Below are 19601 nucleotides of genomic sequence, written 5' to 3' on the forward strand. Positions count from 1 at the left end.
GTCACTTGGTTGTGTGTCTCGGGGGATGGGGTGGGGTTTGCCCAGATGGCCCTGGCCAGACAGGGACGGATGCCCGGACATCAAGCTCTCATCCCCTCAGCAGAGCTCCAGCCCACTTTTCCAAAAAGGGGAATTTTAAGCTTCCTTCCTTCTCAAATCGTGAGTACCCACTAATCCGCAGACTTTTTTAAGAAATGGAAACAAACCTGCTGTAGGTCATGGAATATTCCTTTCTTTCTAAAATTGACTGGGGGTGGGAAAGAGACGAGCACTGGTAGCCAGTGCCTGGCACCTGCTGGCCCTATTTGAATTTTATATTGCAAGTCAAGGCTCTATGAAATGGCAGAATCCATACAAAAGCTCTGGTAGCTAGCACGTTGCCACCGGAAGCTCTGGAAGCCCTGGGTCTGCAAGAGGCCGGACGAGAAGTTTGGGGGGGCTGGGGCAGGGAGTGCAGGATTTGGTTAAAATGGCTCTGTGCTTCTGCCCTTGACCACTAGGGGGCAGCTGGCTTCTTTCCCAGCATCTTCACGGGGAGGGTGAGTAGGAGCCAGCCTTAGAGCACAGTCTCTCTGCCCCCCACACCAGGGTTCTCTCTCCAGGTTCCGCCTGGGGTCACTGCCAGGAATCTGAGGGCGATAGGAAGAACATCTGCCCCAGCTTAACATGTGAAAATGACCCTAGCATCACTGATGGGGGGTTGCCTGCCTCTGCCCTTCAAAACAAATAATGCATAAAATGATAATACTGAGGGCTTACCATGTGTGGGGCACCGTTCTAGGCACTGTCCCTCAGTCATCGCTTTTCATCTACCCCAGTCTTGGAGAATAATTGCCAGTCTCAGTCCCATTTTACAGATCGGGAAACTGAAGCTCAGAGAGGTTGAGTAACTCATCCAAGGCCACACGGCGAATCAGCATCCAAGGCAGGATTCCAACTCAGATGGTCTGACTCCAGCCCCTGCCCTCAGCCCCTATGTGCTTCTGCCTGGACACAGGTTTGTTGTGATTCTTGCTGTTTTCCACGCTCGGGCTCCTGATTTCCTCCGGACTCTGATGTACGTGGTCAGAGTAGGGCTTGGGCCTGGGTGTTTTTTGAAAGTTCCCCATATGGTTTGAATGAGCACTCAGGGTTGCAAGATGCTTTCTCAGGGATGAGGCTGGTTGGCAGCATTTCTGCACTGCAGGAGGCAGGCCTGAGAGGAGGGTGTCCAGAGGCTGAGGCCCCAGAACCTACCTGCTCCTTGAGACGCTCCCTCTTCCTCGCTCCCTGGGGACCAGGTGTCACTCCTGGAGCAGAAGCCAACCCGTTACTCTTGCCCCACTGAAGCAGCCACCTGGCGTGCCTTGGCCTGCAGGCTCTCACCTCAGCCACTGTCACCGGCCACCATATGGGCCTAGTGGGCCCCACTCCTGGCCACCTGTCTTGATACAACATTTGTACACGATTTGCATCTGTAGCCTCGCCCTTCTCGTTGCCTAGCGTGGTGGTTCTCACTCCCAGCTGCGCCTGGAAACCACCCCTGAATGCCTCACCCCACCCCCAGCTGTTCCGATTCAACAGATCACGGCGGGACTCAATCATGGGTAGTTTGTCCAAGCTCCTAGGTGACTCGAATGTGTGGCCAGGCTGAGGACACTGAACTAGATGACACCTAAGGTCATTTCTGCAGCCTTCACGGCACTGAGAGCTCGCCTGGGCCCCCAACCGGCTCTGCCAGCCACTAGCCACGTGACCTCGGGCAAGCCAGTCCACTCTCGGGGCCGTGGGCTCCTCATCGGGAAGATAGAAGTAATAGTAATGCCCACCTTACAGAGTTTCATGAAGACTGAATGAGAAAATGCACGTAACGCCCTTGGCACGGTGCCTGGCACAGTGTAAGCACTCAGTAAACGCTCATTTTAACGGTCCTGAGCTGAGAGATGGTGTCTCTCAGAGCCCAGAAATGGTGCACAGAGCTGGTTAGACGCACACAGCCCCGTCTGTTCAAAGCCCCTAGGTGGAGAGCCCCGGGGTCGCAGTTCGAGAAACACAGCGAATGCCAACTGGCTTTCCAGCCTCCTGGCTTCCTCCCCAAAGAGGCGGTGACGTAGCCCCAAGCCCTCTCCGGCTGCCGGAGGACGGCAGTTTCTCAAGTCAGCATTTGGAGTGGCTCCCAGCCTCTGCAGCCAGTTTAACACTCACCCCCCGCCCCCCACCAGCCAGAAGTCGCAGGACATTTGCCCGCTCTGGCAGAGGTCTCGCTTTGGGAGACAGGCAGCAGACAGAGGAGCCGCTACAGTCACACCCATGTTCTTCCTGTCGGTGGGGCTCTTTTTCTCCCTGAGACCGGCTCCCATGGACGGCGGGCAGCCTGTTAAGTCAGGCGCTGGCTGCAGGTCAGCAGGCTGGTAGGGCCCGCCCTGCCATACCAGTGTGCTTGGGCCCATCCCTTTGCCTCTCGAGGTCCCCATTTTCATTCTTATTCTCCTGCGAAAGCTTTTTGTTAAAAAAAATAAAACTAGCAGGCGCCCCCTTCCCCTGCCCTTCCTGCCTTCCAGCTCATTTTGGACCGGCTCCTTGGCTGTGTCTTAGCACTTCCTGTGTGCCAGTCTCAATCATCAGCTTACATGAGGAAGGCGAGGCCCAGAGAGGTTAAGCAACGTGCCTACAGTATGCTTTCATCTCCAGTGCCCAGGCCATAGTCACGTTTCCTCCCAGTTGTTCCCCAAATGTCCAAAATCCTGTCCAGGGCCACACATCTGGCTGTTATATCCAGATGTGCCTCAGTTTCGTCACATGAAAAATGCCAGGCAGTGTGCTAAACCCCGCAGGCATTGTCACATTTAATTCCCACAGGGACTCTGCGGTGTCTGTAGGACAGGACCGCGGTGCCTTTTCTGAAACCCTGGGACCAGATGTGATTTGGAATTCAGAATTTTGCAGCTTTAGGGATAGACACCCTATGTTCCAGCCTTTGTGGCATCTGGGGCGGCGCCACTCCAGACTGCAGCGACGGGTGTGAAGGGTAAAGGTCACACATAGTGTGTCAGCCCGTGTTGCGTCTGCCGACAAGTGAGTTTTGGTGCCAAGCTTCTGGGTTTCAAAGTGTCTTGGACCGTGGGCCTGAATGGCCTTCCCATTTTGCAGAGGAGCAGACAGATGCTCCCTGAGAGAGTTCAGTGACTCACCCAAGGCCACAGATCTAAGCGGGTGAAGCCCAGGCTTGAACCCCATCTGTCAGACTGGACACGACATCCCTCACTGCAGGGTCTGACCAGGGCCCATCTTTGGCCACCGGGGTGAGAGGGCTGGGGTGTCAGTACAGACTGAGGGTGAGGAGTGCTGGGCTCCAGCTGGTAAGTCAAACTGGAGTCCTCTACCGTATTTGTTTCTTTCCCACGGTAAAGCTTGTAATGTGACAAATGCGACCGCAGGAAATGGCCCAGTCCACCTGCTGGGCCCTCTTGAGGGGTCTGCTTCTTCCTGAAGACTGGGGGCAGAAGTGAGGGGCCATAGCCTGAGGGGGAGGGAAGGGGCCTCCCTCTCCTCCTGGGCCGCCCCTCCTCCCTCCAAGGCAGCGGGAAGGGGTGGGGAGGCCGAACGCATCCATTCTCACCACACTCATGGGCTAACGGGGAGGCCACCTAACTGCACACGTAGGGGAAGAGACGGGGGAGTTGGGCCTCTTTTGCAGGCTGCTCTGCCAAAACCCCCCACCCCCACACAGAAGATGAGCTGGGTCTGTTCTCACACACTGTTTTAAATCTGATAAGGAAAACATCCATTTCAATACATTTACATAATGTATTGGCTGAGGCTGAGGTGTCCCCCATGAATGCTGATGGGGGCACACCGAGCCTTTCCTGGGATGCACCTGGCCTCCCCCCGGGCATCCTCCCTGCCCGGAGAGAAAGGGGTTGCCCTCCTCCCCACGACTGCCAAGGGCTGTAGGCAGATCCTGGCCCCTGAGCTCATGGACAGTATTCATTCAGCAGATATTAAATCGGCACCTATGCATGCCAGGGACTGGGCTGAGCCCTGGGGAAGCTAGGTGACTGATGGAGCTGCTCCTACCCTTGTAGGCCTGACGGCCTGTGGCTCTGGATGCTCTCATGATCATTCTCTCCACCTGTACCCACAGCAAGCCTGTGAGGAAAGTGTGATGAGCCCCATTTTACAGATGAAGAAACTGAGGCCCAGAGGGAGTCCCTGCTCCAAGCCACAAAGTCAACAGGTGCAGGAGCTAAGCCCTGAGATGGGTCTCTAGAGGCCAGTACAGTGCTCTTCCTAAGATGCTCTGGCTGTGAAGAGGAAGCCAAAAGGCAGCTTGCTGTGTGACCTTAGGCAAGTCTCTTGCCCTCTCTGGACCTTGGTTGCCCCACCCATAGAAACCACGGGGCCCATTCACCGTGCCAGGAGCTTGCCCTTGTGCCCTCGTTTCATCTTCCCAGTGATTCCTATTTTGTGGTCTCTGAGGTCAGACAGGTCTGGCCTTGTTCTGTGGCCTGATCACCTCCAGCTGTGGGGCTTGGGGTGGCCACATCACCTCCCTGAGCATCAGGTTCCTCGTCTGTAAAGTGGGAATACTAGGTAACAATGCACATCAAACACTTAGCCTGGAGCCTGGTATGTGGAGTGAGTGTCCAATAAGCAGGAGCTCTTGTTATTACCAGAGATGGGGAAACTGAGGCTCAGAGAGGTGACGGGACAGCTTGGAGGTGGCCGAGCGGGGATTGGAATGCAGCAGTGTCTGATGGCAAAGCCCGGGGCTTCCTCCGTTTTCCTTGCCGGTCGAGGCTGGGTTTTGCCGATGCGACGTCCTGCCCTAGGAGAGAGAAGATTGGATGCTAGTACCTCCCCTGACACCCTTAGGGAGCTTCGACCAGAGCCTGCTTCTAGGAGGGGTGATGTGATAGCACACAGATGCAGGAGTCTTCGTGGCTTTGATGGGGAGCGGGGAGGGGAGGTATGGTGGGACCAGAGTCACGACCCCCATCTCCCCACCAGCCTCGTGTGGTTGAGGAGAGCACTACCCACGAATTGGGAGATTTCTAAAATGCTGTGTGACTTACACTTGAGGCCTTCCCTCTCTGGGCCTTGGTTGATTGTTCCTGAGGATATTATTTTTAGCTCCATGAAAAGTACCCTGGGGTGTTCCACCTGCTTAGCCCTGCTCTGAGGAACCCTACCCACCCAGGAGTCTCACATTCACAAGCCTCCAGGGGCCAGCCAGGTGACACAGAAAAGCCAGGCCTGGGGGAGGGTGCAGCACCTCCACCCCCAGCTCCGGACAGGTGTTTCCTTGCGGGGTGGTAGGTCCTCTATCGCCCAACATTTCTATTTAGTTTTTAAGGAGAATTCAGACATCTGGGTTTTGGGGGTAAAATAACCTGGTTTTTAAATGCTGTCAACCAGTTTTTAAAAACCCCGAATGGTCAAATTAAGCTCTTCTGCAGATGGAAAACCGCCAGGGCTTGAGACCTCTTTCAGAGCCCATCTCCCTGGGGCTCTGGAGAGTGAGCCGGGGAGCAGGGGCACCACCTGTGGGAGGGCACCCCGCCCCCAGCGGAATCTGATTACCCCCGGCGCCCCAGCCAATGGCAGGCGGCGGGAGGCAGGGGCGGGCCGGGGCGCCAGAGGTTGGGTTGAGAGCGCTTCCCCGTCAGGCACAGATGGTATTTTTTTTTTTATCAGTGTCAGCATTGGCTTCTTTCTGCTCTGATGAATAGATTCTAAAGAGGCAGTGACATTATTCGAGATAACAGAGGGAACAGAGAAAGGGTCAGCGACGGAGAGAAAATGGCAGAGCCAGCAGATAAAGGGGAGGCCGGAGGGGGCGGAGTGCCGCGGCTGGGGCGCCCCCCGCCCCGCATTACTGCGATGTCCACCCCCCCCAAGCCTGGCTTCCTGCTGCGGGGGCTGCGGTGCCTGCCCGGCCCAGGGCAGGGGAGGCCCAGGAGCTGAGCGCGCGCGCCTGCTCCCTCCCGGCGTCCCGGCCGCCCATTCCGCCTTTTCAATTCGATTCAATTAGGCCTCCCCGCTCGGAAGCTTGTCTCCTCTGATATCCAGTTTAACTGACAGGGGATTAGAGCTGTTTGTATTACACACACACTCTCTCGGGCTGCTAAACCACAGGCAGGGCCCGGGGACCGGGTTATTTATGGAACGTGCAGCACTGTTTCTCTCGACCTGCTTCCTTCTGGGGGGAGCTAGGGGGCCTGTTGTCTGCTACAGCCCCACGCCTCCCTCACCCCCACTCCAGGCCTGGGCAGTAGAGCAAAAGAGCTCAAGGAGAACTGAATCTCAATCCCAGCTCTGACACTTGCTGGCTGTATGGCTGCGGGCAAGCCTCAGTTTCTTCATCTGGCAAATGGAGACAGCCAACTCCATCGCCTCCATTAAGGCAGGTGTAGGGACAACCTGCAGGAACAGGTGTAGGGCATTTAACACGGTGCCTGTGCATTCACTTGGCATATCACTCAACAAATATGATTGAGGGACAGCCCTGTGCCAGGCGCTGGTCTGCGTCACTGAGGAAGTAAGGCCCCCTGTGCCTGCCTTCAGGAAGCTTACATTCCAGTGCAAGAGTTGGAAAATAAACATGGACTCCCTCCCGGTGCTACATGGGGAGGACCAGGCAGGTGAGAGTGAGGATGGCGGTGATGGTGATGGAAGCAAGTACCACTGCACACCCCCACCCCACCCCACCCCCACCTGCCTCTTTGTTTTATTTCCAAAGTGCCGTCATTTGCTCTTACATCACCTGTCTCCCCAGTCAATTGCCAGGTCTCTGAGGGCAGGCGCCAAGGCTGTCTTCTCACTGCTGCCCCCTCCCCAGGTTAGCACAGTGCCTGGCGCATGATAAGAGTGAAGAGTGAATGAGTGAATGAATGGATGGATGGATGGATGGATGAGAAGGTAGGGAGACAGAAAGTGGCCACTCTTACCTGCGACGTGGCTACCCTGCTCAGCTCAGGAAACCTGGCCATCCCCAAGCCCACCTCTCCAGACCACCTCTCTAAAGGGGTTTTGCTGGGTTTAGGAATGGGTGGGGGTCAGGGTCTTGGTCAGAGGGCAGGGGGCTCTTCCCTTCTTAACCTATTTTCACTCAGAGGGAAAGAAGGGCCTCCACAGACCCTCCCTCTCCCAGCAACCAGGGGCTGGGGAACAAATAATATTTCTAAAGTCTGGGGGTGGGGAGGAGGAGGAAGTGTCCTCATTGTTGGGGGGAGGGGTGATGCAGCCAGCACCCATCTGCACCCTTTCCTCACTCCACTTACCAGACCTTGAGGGGGCCCTGGCCCTAGGGGAGTGCAGGTCTGGACGCTCATAACATTCGGTGCAAGAGAATAACAGCCACCAGTAAATGCACACATTCCCCGTGTCAGTCTTGACCCGAAGGTTCTCAGTGGTGGGAGTTGTCTCCATTCTCCAGAAGAGGAAACTGAGGCTCAGAGTGGTGGGAGGGCAAGCCCAACATCACCCAGCCAGGAAGGAGTGGCACTGGGATGGAACCCAGGACTCTGAGGTTCAATACCTGCTCGTTCATCTAATGTCTGCTGTGTGCCAGGCACCTTCATGTCTCCAGACATCCTGAGAAGTGGGTATTCTGTCCCTCATTTTGCAGAAGGGAAAACCGAAGCTCAGCAGAGAGGTGAAAGGGCTGGCCCTCAGTCTCACAGCCTGTTAGAGGCAGGCAGAGCCAAGTGGAAGCACAGGTCTGCCTGACTCCAAATCCACTCTGCAGTCTCTACCCTGCAGTTTGCTCCTCAGCTCAAGTGTCCAGGTTGTTTCAGATTTGTATTAGGCCCTGGGTAGTGAAGGGTCAGATCAATCAACCAGCAGTTGTTGGGTCCCTCAAAAGCCCCTGAAGTATGACACTGTCCCTACAGGTAAGGAAGATGTCATCCAGTTGGGAGGGTGGCATATTAATATGTAAAGAGTTATAAGAACTAAATGACAAACAGAAACTTTGGGCACTCTCACAGGGCATGTGTATGATCCACAATTCGGAGGAATTGGTCAGGGAATGTGGCCTTGAAAGATTTTTTAGAGACAGAAGTCCACATGATACGCATTACAATTACAATGAATTGATCATCAGTATAATGACAAAAACCATTAATAATCACTATAATTAGACCCCATTGCTGTTCCCATTTCACAGTTGAGGATGCTGAAGCTCAGAAAGAGAAAGTGACATCCCCAAGGCCGGCCAGCCGGTAAGTGAGACTCAAGCCCAGGTCCTGACCCCAAAGCCAGTTTCTCTCCCCCTACCCTGGGCAATCTGAGTGTCACAAGCAGGAAAGTAACTGGCCCAGGTGTAGGTGGCTGAGCTAACATTTGTTCCCAGAGCCAGCTTCTTGGCCAAGGCCTGAGTTTGGCTGGGGCCAAGGGATCAAGTAGACATACTACCTGACCTCGAACAGTGTGCTGGGTGCTAGGGTCTCAGGGGTGAATGAGACCCGTCCCTGCCCTCCAGGGCTCACAGGCAGAGCCAGCTAAGCAAAATGACAATGAGAGTAAAGAGCGGCAGGTTCCGAGTTACCATGGAGCCCAGGGAGGCGTGGTAGGTATCCCAGCTAGAGTGTGGGAAGGGAATCAGGGAAGGCTACCTGGAGGAAGAGGTGCCTTTGCAGAATTTTGGCTGAGCTGGGAAGTGAGCGAGGGCATTCTAGGCAGCAAAGGCACTGAGGGGAGCAGTGCTGGAGTAGGTGCAGAGAAGGCACACATGGTTCGGTGTTCAGATGGCACCTATTGTGTGAAGCAGGGTCTGGGCCAACACGAAGCAAGGGCCCTGGGGAGCCATGGTGGGTGTTAGACACGGGAGGGCAGGTCACAGTTGTGCTTTGGTGAGTCCTCTGGCTGTGGTGTTACAGAGGCAGGGGGATAAGGGGAGGTGAGAGATGGCAGTGGCTGGAAGGGAGTGGCGGCAACGGGAACAGACGGACTGGAGGTGACAGATGGAAGGATTACCCAGGTGCCCAGAGGGGCCTTTCAGTTTTGGAGTCCCACTACACTCCCCCATTTAGGGAGCAGGTCTCCCCTTTTCGGATAGTCTCCTGCCTGGGGTGGGGCCTCTTCGCTACTTCTTTAGTTGGCATGCAAGCCCCTCGTATTAGCGTCCAAGGGCTGCTGGAACACAGTACCACACACTGAGAGGCTGAAAACAACAGAACTTTCTTGTCTCACAGTTCTGGGGGCCAGATGTCTGAAATCAAGATGTCAGCAGGGCCCCGCTCCCTCTGAGACCCTAGGTGGAATCCTTCCCCGCCTCTTCCCTAACTTCTGGTGGTGGCCGGCAATCCTTGGCATTCCTGGGCTCACAGCTGCCTCCCTCCCATCTCTGCTTCTGTCGTCACGTGGCCATCTCCTCTCTGTGTCTCTGTCTTCACATGACATTTCCTCTTCTTATAAGGGCACTAGTCACATTGGATTCGGGCCCACCCTCGTGACCCCGTCTTAACTTGATGACACCTGCGAAGATCCCATTTGCAAATAAGGTCACGTTCACAGGTAGCACAGGTTAGGCCCTCACCATCTCTTTTGCGGGGGATGCAACTGAAATCATAACACTCTTCAGAGCAGGGGTTTTCCTGGTTCGTTTCTGCATCTGCGGTCCCTGGCACAGAGCCTGGTGGATGTCAGAGCTCAGAGGGAGTCGTGGGATGAACAAATGAGCGGACTGAGTCCGGGCGTCCAGCCTCTCCTCCGTGGCTGACCCTAGCTCCTCTTGCGACTGCAGCCACCCCAGCCCGAATGGCATCCAGGCCAGGCAGGTCTCGGGGGCGGCCTCTCCCGCGGGTTGTTCTCCAAAAGAAGTGCTGTCGATGTCAGCAGATGCCTATCACTTTCCTTCCCCAGCAGAGTCTCAGCTGTCAGAGGAAGTGAAATAGTCATTGCCTATCCTTGCGTTTGAGATTTTATTGACAGTTTCATTGTCACCCAAAAAACCCTCCTTTTCTCCAGTGGCATTTTCATCAGGAGAGCCTGGGGGCAAGAGGGGAGGCAGGGCTGGTTCCTGAAAACTGGTTTTGGCAGGCAGTGAGCACTGGTTCCTCCCGCCTGGGGTCAGTCGGGGTAGAAGCCGCCTGCCACCAGCCTTGTCTCCAGCCCTGCTCAGCACCCCCCTCCAGGGGACAAGAGGGAATGAGAGGTAGGAGAAGAAGGCACCCCGAGGGGCCCTGGAAATAGCCACGGTGGCCAGATGGGGCAGCCCAGACCCCACAGGGGGTCCTCACACCTTTCTCCAGCCCTCCACGGTGGGCATTCGGTGGCATCAGGGGGCTGGGTGAGAGCACGGGCTGTGCGATCAGGCCCACCGGGGTGCAGTTCTCAGCTCGGTGATGCACCTCAGGGCAAGTCCTTAACCCTGTGGAGCCTCAACGGCCCCATCTGTCCAATGGGGTAGTAACTTGTAGCTTCAGTGGCCGAGGCTCCATCTGAGCCAAGCACCCATTATCCTATTCAGTTCTCCCCAGAACCCAGAGAGCTGGTGCCGTCAGGATCCTCACTTTAATGATGTGGAACCGAGGCTCAGAATGTGGGGCGGCCTGGCCAAGACCTCCATGGCTAGAAAGTGACAGAGGCTGTGTCTGAACCCAGGTTGTGATACGCCAAGTCTGGCTGTGAACCACCTCATGGTGTCAGTGGGAGGGTGCAGGCATGGAAGTATCACGGCGCCTGCGTGTGGGAAAAGCCATCTGCTATTATTGTCATTATTGTTTTTGTGGGGTGGAACCGGGCCCCTCGACAGCCACTCTGCCCCGAGGACTCTCTGGATGTCACTGGGAGGTGTTGGCCACACAGCCAGGTGAGCTCAGGGGCTGAAGGCCCTATCAGCGGGTCCTATCCTGCTCCATGCTGCAGCCCCTTCTGCACTCCCCTTCCCTGGCCCCCAGCAGGGCTCCAGGCAGAGTTGTCAGTTACCAAGTGGGCAAGGGCAAGGTCAGCTGACCACAGCATCAGCCTGAGACCTTGCAAAGCTGCTTCACTATGTACAAGCCATCCAATGGGAAATGAGGGCTGGACAGCTGCCCCTGCTCAGGGCCGCCGAGCGAGGGAGGTGGATACTGTAGTTAAAACAGATCGTGGAGTCCACGAGTTTGAGTTCTGGTGTGGCCACCTGCTGGCCGGCGAAAGTTGCCAAATATCACCGAGTCTAAGTTTCATCTTCTGTATGATGAGATAATAAAAGGTCCCCCTCGTAAGGTCCAGGGGCTAAATAACACTGCACAGAAAACACTTAGCACAGGGTCTGGCACAAAAAGAAGACAGAATTTTAGCACCTAAAAGCTTCTTAGAGGATCTCGGGCTGCCAACCCCTCCACGGTGCACAGGAGGAAACAGAGGCCCAGAGAGGGGAAGAGTTTCCTCTTAGCCAGTCCCCAGAGCGGGGCTCGCACCTTGGCCTCTGGACCCCCAGTCCAGTGCTCCGCCACCTCCCCACCCAGCTTGTCAGCCGAGTCCCTCCGGCCCTTGCCCATCCTTCTCCCCGTGTCTCCGGCCCCCGTGGCTTCGAGAGCCCGAGCTGCAGGCCCCGCAGCGAGGCCTGCCATTCTCCCTCTCTCCGGCACACTGAAGGTTTTGAAAGTTAAAGTATTACCGTCGGCTTTGTTGTTGCCTAACTACGACAGACAAATTGAAAACCAGTTGTCAAAATGTCAGCGCACAACAAATCAACATGCAGAACGAGTGGCGGCCCTCTGCGGTGTATAATTAAACAAAAAATCCCTTTTAGAAATTTCAGCGAGCGTTGGTTCCACTTTATATTTGTCTGTGTGATTAATAAAGGCAGCTAATTTTCAGACTTTAAAAACAGCTAGAAAATAGCTCCTAATTACACATTAGGTTCCTAGCGGCCCCCGCTGAGCTGCCCTGGCATTGGTGGGCCAAAGAATTTGACAGAAGCCTAATTGCATTCTGAGCATCATCTAATTTTAGTTAAATGTAATGTAATCAGCAGCAGATGTCTGAAATAAAATATGAATTATGAATATGATGAAATTTCATTCTTGAATAAAAAAGTAATTTGCTACTTAGTTCATTAAAGTCTTAGAGTTTTATTAGGAGCAGGTATATACAGCCTGGCGAGGTGATATATTAAATGATATCTGGGGGAACGAGAGAAACCCCGAAGGGATGGGAAACTTTATCCAGAGTGTCCAGTTATGATTAATTACTGTGGGGCCTGGGGAAGCCCCTGGGGACCCCGATGAATCTCTCAGGCTCCTTGAGGTGGAGCCTGAATTTTAGGGCAAGGGGCTTGGAGTGGGAAGCCATGGGTGCCTCTGAGGCCTGTGCCACCCCTGGCATCCCACCCCTATCTCCCTCCCACCCACAGCTGGCGTCCCCTGGCTTCTGAGATGAGTATGTGGAGGGCTCGCTCCTGGTGACACTGCTGCATGGCGGGCCCCGCGCTGGGCTTGGTGACACCATGTGAGACGGCCGTGGGCATCCCAGGCAGGGATTCAGTCTCTGCCTCTCACTGTCTGTGTGACCTCAGTTCAGGGCCTCAGTTTCCTCTTCCATAAAATGGGCATAAAAAAAACACCTATCAGACACTCAGAACAGTAGCCGGCATGTGGCAAAGCCCCTGCTTCATGTTTACTATTGTTGGAGTTGTTATTACTATTCATAGAGGTCACAGTAAATCAGTATTAAAATGCCTTCTTTGGTTTCGTCTCTCGGAGCAGCCCGTGATGCAGATTGTAAACTCTATCTTGTTTTTCAGCTGAAGCTCAGAGAAGTCAGACAACTTGCCTGTTGCACAGCTAGTAGTTGCCAAAGTCAGGATTTGAACCTGGGAACATCCCTGCTTCCAGTGGTTCCCACGGCATCCCAGGAGAGCTGTCCTGGTGGGAGGCCTGGGCTGAGGATTCTGTAACGGGACTGGGCAGGGTGCAGGAGGGAGCAGGGTTCATCTGCCCCAGATTCAAGGCGTAGAGAAGAGGGTAAAGGCGGGAGGCTGGGCAGAGGGTCTAGGCTGGTATCCTGGGCTCTGCCAGGCGCTGCTCTGGGCAGGTGGGGGGACAGAGGCCACCTCTCCGCCCTCACTTCACACCAACCAATAATTTCCTGCAATTATCTGGAAAAGATTCATTAGCAAAGTGCACCATATTGAGTGGAGGCTGCCCTGGCAATCGATAAACTTGGGACAGGCTCCCGGGTGCTTGGAGAAAAGGACCAGAACTTGAAAGCGGGGGAGGAAGGCCAGCTCTGGCAGGTCTGAGCCTTGTTTTCCAGCCCTGGGGAGGGCTGGTCGGCTCCCTGGGTGGGGCTCAGCTCTGCGTGACCTCCTGGTGGCTTTGAGCAAGTCCCTTTGCCTCTCCGAGCCTCAGTTTCCCCACCTGTAAGGTGGGGGTCCGGGCTGCCCCCAGTCAGGGATCTTCCTTCTTCTCTTATAAGTTCTGGGAGGTGTAGGGGAAAAGGGGGTACAGGGGGCCAGTAGGGAAGCAGCTGTGGAGGGAGCCCCTCTTCTCGTGGCCTCAGCTTCCCTTTGCTGACTTGGGAGCCTGCTGGGGACTGAGGAAGCAGAAAGGGTTCACCGAGACTGCCTTTTAAGGACAAAATTGAACATCTGGTCTTTCTGAGGAATCATCGGTGTACAGCCCCAGGAGCCCACCACTGTCCCAGCTTCTGGTCAGCCTAAGAGCTGAGCACACGCAGCCTGGCGGGGAAGGTGACAGAGCTAGAGGTCAGGCGAAGGATGGCTCAGGTCCCGACTCCCCCACCTCCCCACTGGGCGCCCCAGCCAGTCTCCAGGCCTCCTGGGGCCCCAGTGCTCCCCTCTGGAAATCGCACACCCCATTGAGCAGTTGGGAGTTTCCAATGGGCCAGGGGTTGCCGGTGGCCCAGCCTGGTGCTGGCACAGAGCAGCTGTGGGGAGGATGGAAGCTGCTGTCCATGCAGATCCCCACCCTGACCCCACCCGCATCCGGCAGCGTCCAGCCGTACCCAGTGTCCCACTTGGATGGTACAAGTGAAGAGAGTTCCGTGGAGGGATTCTGTACACAGAGATGCAAGCCAGCCGGGGACACTGAGGCCCTCGCACTCAGAGGGACACGGCCGCTGCCAGGAATGCCACACCGAGGCAGGCATACCCCAAACTCACCCTCTCCCTCGACCCCCAGCCTCCGATCAGGTGATCCTTCCTGGAAGCCAGAGGGTGGGAAGCCTGTGGAGGTCAGCTTCCCAGGGCACAGAGCCGGGCCAGGAAAGTTGGGAACAGACACGTGGTAAAAGGGAAGAACCCACCACCGCCCCTCTTCCCAGGACTTTGGATAAGTATTGGGGGGAGGGCAGGCTTTGGGTGGGAGTGGGGACGAGGGGGTCCTAAGCAGACGTGGTGTTCACCCCATGTTGCTGATGCTGAGTCCCATGTGACCTCTGCCCGTGGCTCCTCCCCTCCCCCCCGGGGCCTCACCCCACCCATCAGAGTCTCACTTGGCATCAGTGCTCCCAAAACAGTGCTCCCTGGGGAGTCAGAGAGGATTCCAGACAGGCTGGGTTCTCCAGTTCCCAACTTGCTTGTGCCCTAGGCTTAGGGGCTCCACCTCCCTGAGATTAATCGAGGCCACATCAGGCCACTCGCACAGTGCCTGACACATAGTAGGTGGTCCACAAAGCATCCCCTTCCCCGCCTCGCCACCCTCTTCCCAATCAGCCCCTGGGGGCATTAGCCATTCATCTGATAGTGATTGGGCTCCTGCCACGTGGCAGGCCTGCGCGGGCCCCCGACCCAAGCTGCAGGGAAGCTGGAGTCATTTGTCCTGCAGTGAAAACTGACAGGGCTTCTCCTACGAGCTGGACTCTGGGGACACGGCCGTGAGAGGACAGTGCTGGACTCTGCTCCTGTGAGGTCCACGGGGTCTTATGGAGGCAGACTTGGAGTGGGAGTTTCCCAAGTTTGAGGTGCTGTAGCAGGGGGTGACCCAGAGGGCTGTGGGGTGAGGCCCCTGATGTCAGTCGGCAACACGCTTCCAGGAAAGAGCCCCTTCCTCTGTCCTGTCCTTAGATGCAGGGGGTGCTCGTGTGCAGAGCCCTCCTAGGTGGGTCCAAACAGCCCTAAGTCCTGTGCCTGGAGGGGACCAGGAAGGCTGGACGGCTCCGGTGTCCCACCTCCACTCACCTCCCGGGTCCCCCCTCACCACCTCACCTCCCACCAGGCCCTGAGGCCACCTGCCTGGCTGCCACCCCCTGGCCACTCCCCAGCCCAGGTCAGCCGCCTGTCCCTGCTCTATTCATCAAGGGCATGACAGCTAAAATTCATTTGAAGATGAAGAAAGTGCCCGCTAATCCGTTCTGGAAGACATTGATAGACTAGCAGCTCAGGGAGAATCGCACAGCAGTAATGAAATTAGGCTAAAACTGCTGGCGGATTGCAGATAATTGCCCTTGTCTGTCACTAGGAATAACATCTCCCAAATCCAACACAAGGATTGTTCAACTTGCAGGAATTTCTTTTCTTTTTTTCTTTTCTTTTCTTTCTTTCTTTTTTTTTGAGAGCGAAAGCCAGTCAGGGCTTGGAATCTTTGTCTGGGCAACAGCCTCAGGAGGGTTGGGGAGCAGAAATCGCTGTGGTGACTGCCTTCCCTGCCCCTAGAGGCCCCCAGGAGCCCAAGCTGCAGCCAGAGAGACGAGGGGGCTGAGCCACGGTCCCGGGACCGTTCTTCCACGGCCCTTTGTGGGTCCCACCCTCAGCCTTGGTTTCTCCTTGATGCCCACCAGCGTGGCCCAGCTGGCAAGGTTCTGGGTAGAAATCAGGGAGGAGGGAAATCTTAGGGAACTGCACCTACAGCAGTGATGGCTCTGGGTTCTGGGGGGACAGAATCTGGTTGGAAGAGGGCCATAGGACCTTGTATGGAAGTTACCTTTGCATTATGTTGAGATAAAATCAATCCTTCATGTAAGAGGATGGACTGTGGGAGATGGGGACAGCTAAGGTCTCCTGAAGCCACTCTCTGGTGCTACCATGGGGGTCTAGATTCCTGGAAAGGAAAGTTCTGAGAAGGGACAGTTTATGGACTCACAGATTTCCCCTGGCTGTTGGCGTGACCAGCACACAGCTGGCACTCAATTCACACTGATGTCATAGAGCGTTCAGTGTCAGCCACAATCCCTGTGAATGTCAGCATAATGTCTTTTCACGTGTTAGCATTAGAGACTGTTTGATGTCGATATCGCTGGATGATGTCACAGAACATTTGAATGTCAACGCCATGCTACGTTCAAATGTCGATGGTCCAGAAAGCTTGAATCTCCCTCTCACAGGAGGTCAGAGTGTCAGTCAACGTCAATGACCATTAGTACATGAGTATCATTGACTCAGAGAATTTGGGAGCTGTAAGCAGTCTTAGAGATTGATTTAAACTCTTCATTTGACAGATGCAGAAACCGTGGCCCAGAGAGGTTAAGTGATTCGCCAAAGGTCACACAGCGAGAAGGACCGCCCCCCCCCCCATGTAAGTTTCATCAAGGTCACAGTTTCTCTGGGTCAGCCGTCAGAAAACGTGTAACTCCTCCCTCTCCTCCAAGCCCCACCTGTCCCAGTCCCCACAGGGTGCTGGTCCCTGGTGCTCAATTCTTGGGGATATGCCCATGTTCTGGGATTCATAGCAGGATCTCCCAGGATCCTCTGGTCTGCTACCCACGGTTAGCCAGTGTCACTAATCAGCCCCAGCCATTGGCCGAGTCACACTTTCCATCTCCTCATTCCTTTGGATCAACGTGGTTCTGTTGAGGACTTATTATGTCTGATGAGGGTGCTGAGAGTGAGGTGAGGCTGGAAGAGAGATGCTGAGTGGACAGGAGGTTCAGAGGAGGGAGACATGATCCTCGCTGAGGGCTTGTGTTCAGGAAGAACTTGACTTTGAACAGAATCTCGAAAGAGCCAACAGGTTTCCATTAGTAGCTTCACTTAGGGTTGGGATCGAGGGAGGAGCTGCACGTGGGGATGGAGGACACTTGCCCCCAGAATGCAGAGGCGGCCTGATGATAGGGGCAGGGACGGTGGTATCCGATGATGGACAGCAACTCGTTAAGGACCGTTTGCCCATCAGACTTTATCCTCGTCTTCCAACACCTCTAGCGGCACCAGGGATCATCACCCTGGATCAGTGGTTCTCAAAGTGTGCTCCGCAGACCTCCTGGGACACCTTTCAGGGAGCCTGTGAGATCAAGACCATTTTCATAATAATCCTAAGTCCCTACTTGCCCTTTTTCACTGTGTTGATGGTGTAAAAGTAATGGGTGGATAAAACCTGCTGGCCTCATAGCATGAATCACGGCATTGGCACCAACATGGAATAGAGGTGTTTGCAGTTTTTACCCTGAACACTCCCTTGGTTAAAAATTTGACAGCTAGTTTCACTTAAGAATGTTCTTGATGAAAAATTAAAATTTTAATTTTTAAAAATCTCAACTTTTGAGTACACATCTTTTAAATACTCCATGTGACAAAATAGGAAGCACACCCAGAAAGGCCCAGAAAAGTGCCATGTGACTGTTTGAGTTGTGAGCTGTACTAGCCACTTTTTTCATGGAGCATCATTTTCACTCTAAATAATGACACACAGACAAACTATAGCCTTGCCGGCTTGGCGATTTGGTAGGTATTTTCTCGAAAATGCACAAAGTTGCCTGTCAGCTGACAGTATTTGTTGCCAATGATAAAATTTGACTTTCAAGCAAAAATTTGAATTTTGGAGAACTTGTACCTGCCGCTCTGGGTTTGACAGCTTCCTACGGAAAGGCTTAGCAAAGAGCTGGGTGGTAATAGTGAATGTGACTTTTTTTTTTTGGATATTGTATCATGAAATATGTCAACATTTGGAAGAGCTACATAACTCAGTAAACCAGTACGTTCCCAATGACTAATGCAGAGTGTTACAAAATGAGTAAAAGAGCCATTCAAAGTGCAAAATAGACCAATGGGTTTTAATTTAACAGAATCTGAGAGTTAATGGATGTGGTTTCAGGTGCCATAGTGCAGCTAACCTTTAGCAAACTGCCACAGAAGAACTTTTGGTTTAATATCAAAGTAGAATGTCCATTATCATCTGAGAAGGCTATTAGAATATTCTTCCCTTTTCTAGCACACATCTGTGCCAGGTCAGATATTCTTCCTATGCTTCAACCAAAACAAAACATAGCAACAGATTGAAATGCAGAGGCAAATGTGGGAATCCAGCTGTCTCGGTAGGCCATATGTTAAAGAGGTTTGTAAAACTGTGAAACAATGAATGAACCGCTCCATTTTACAGATGCAGAAACTGAGGCTCAGAAGGCGACAGAGGTAAGCCTTGGACCAAATCCCTTTCCCCATCTGGGCCTCCATCTCATCTGGTTGCCGACCTCCAGGAATCCCCTGGCCAAGCGTCTTCTCACGGCTCCTGCCCAGGCATCCGGGAGGCAGAGTGGCGCAAAGCCAGGCCTCGCCTCCCTGGCCCCTGCCAGCCCACTTCTTACCCTGCTGCCCAGGGTGGGCGGGGTCCAGGCCAGGGCAGCTGGCAGCTGGCCCCACGTCCCTCCGGCTGGTGAGGAGGTGACCAGGGCCATTTGCGGTAATGGATTGCGGGCGGGTGGTGGCTGGGTGAAGGAGTACATTGGCCGCGGCCCTTAATGCCTCACAAGCCAGCTCTGGCATGGGTAATTTACTGCTGCCGACAATAACATATTTCACTTCCCGTCGCCCCGATGAAGATTAGTTGTGTTTGAAAGTGGCTGAGTACACAGTCAATTCCGCTTAAACGTTTACAGTCAACTGAGCACAGATAATGCCCCCTCCAACATGTGTCTGTGCCTCCTGTGGCTAGAGGAGGGGCCCAGAGTGGGGGCAGGGGGTCGCAGCCCAGGGAAGGGGCTGCAGCTGCACGGAGGGAGGGATTCGGGAGCTGGGGGGTGGGCAGAGGTCTACAGCTTCCTTCGGCCCCACTTTTCAGATTGTCTTTTAAAATCATCCGTGCAACAAATGCTTCCCTGGGACTGGCCAAGGACATCTGTGTAGATGGGTATGGGGAGGATTCAAAGCCATGATTACATTTCATCCCGTCAACATCCCTGGGAGACAGGTCTTATCTCCAGTTTCCAAAAGAACGGAAACTAAGGCTCAGAGAGGCTCATTAGCTTTCTGGATGTCACACAACTGGTACCAGATGGGGCCATGATTTGAACCCAAGCCGGATGGAGTTTCTGAGTCTTGAGCTGTTCCTAGTGACGTGGATTCTACCAGCTTAAGCCCTGGGCTGGGCAGGGTTGTCTGCCCAGGGCTCCCGGGTAAACTGTAGACTTGCATCCTCTATGCACCCATGTTTGGGTCGACTACCAGGTTCCAAGGCTCAGACTTAGAATCCCTGGGTCATACAGAGGGTCCCGTGGGTGCCATGAGTCTGATGGGATTGGAGGCTGGACAGAGTCCCAGGCACAGAACTTCACTTGTTGGGGAGGGAAGTTTCCCCTGATAAGCAGGCTTCTTGCCGTCTTTGGGAGCAGAGTGGTTTGAGGATTGGGTGCAGCTCCCGCCAGGCCTGCCGGTGACACTCTCAAGGCTCTGGATCGGGTACAAATCCTGAGCCTTCTCTTCCCATCATGGGCCATGTCCAGAACTGGAGAGGCCTCAC

The sequence above is a fragment of the Phocoena phocoena genome, chromosome 13 (assembly GCF_963924675.1).
Source record: "Phocoena phocoena chromosome 13, mPhoPho1.1, whole genome shotgun sequence".
Classification (NCBI taxonomy): Eukaryota; Metazoa; Chordata; class Mammalia; order Artiodactyla; family Phocoenidae; genus Phocoena; species Phocoena phocoena.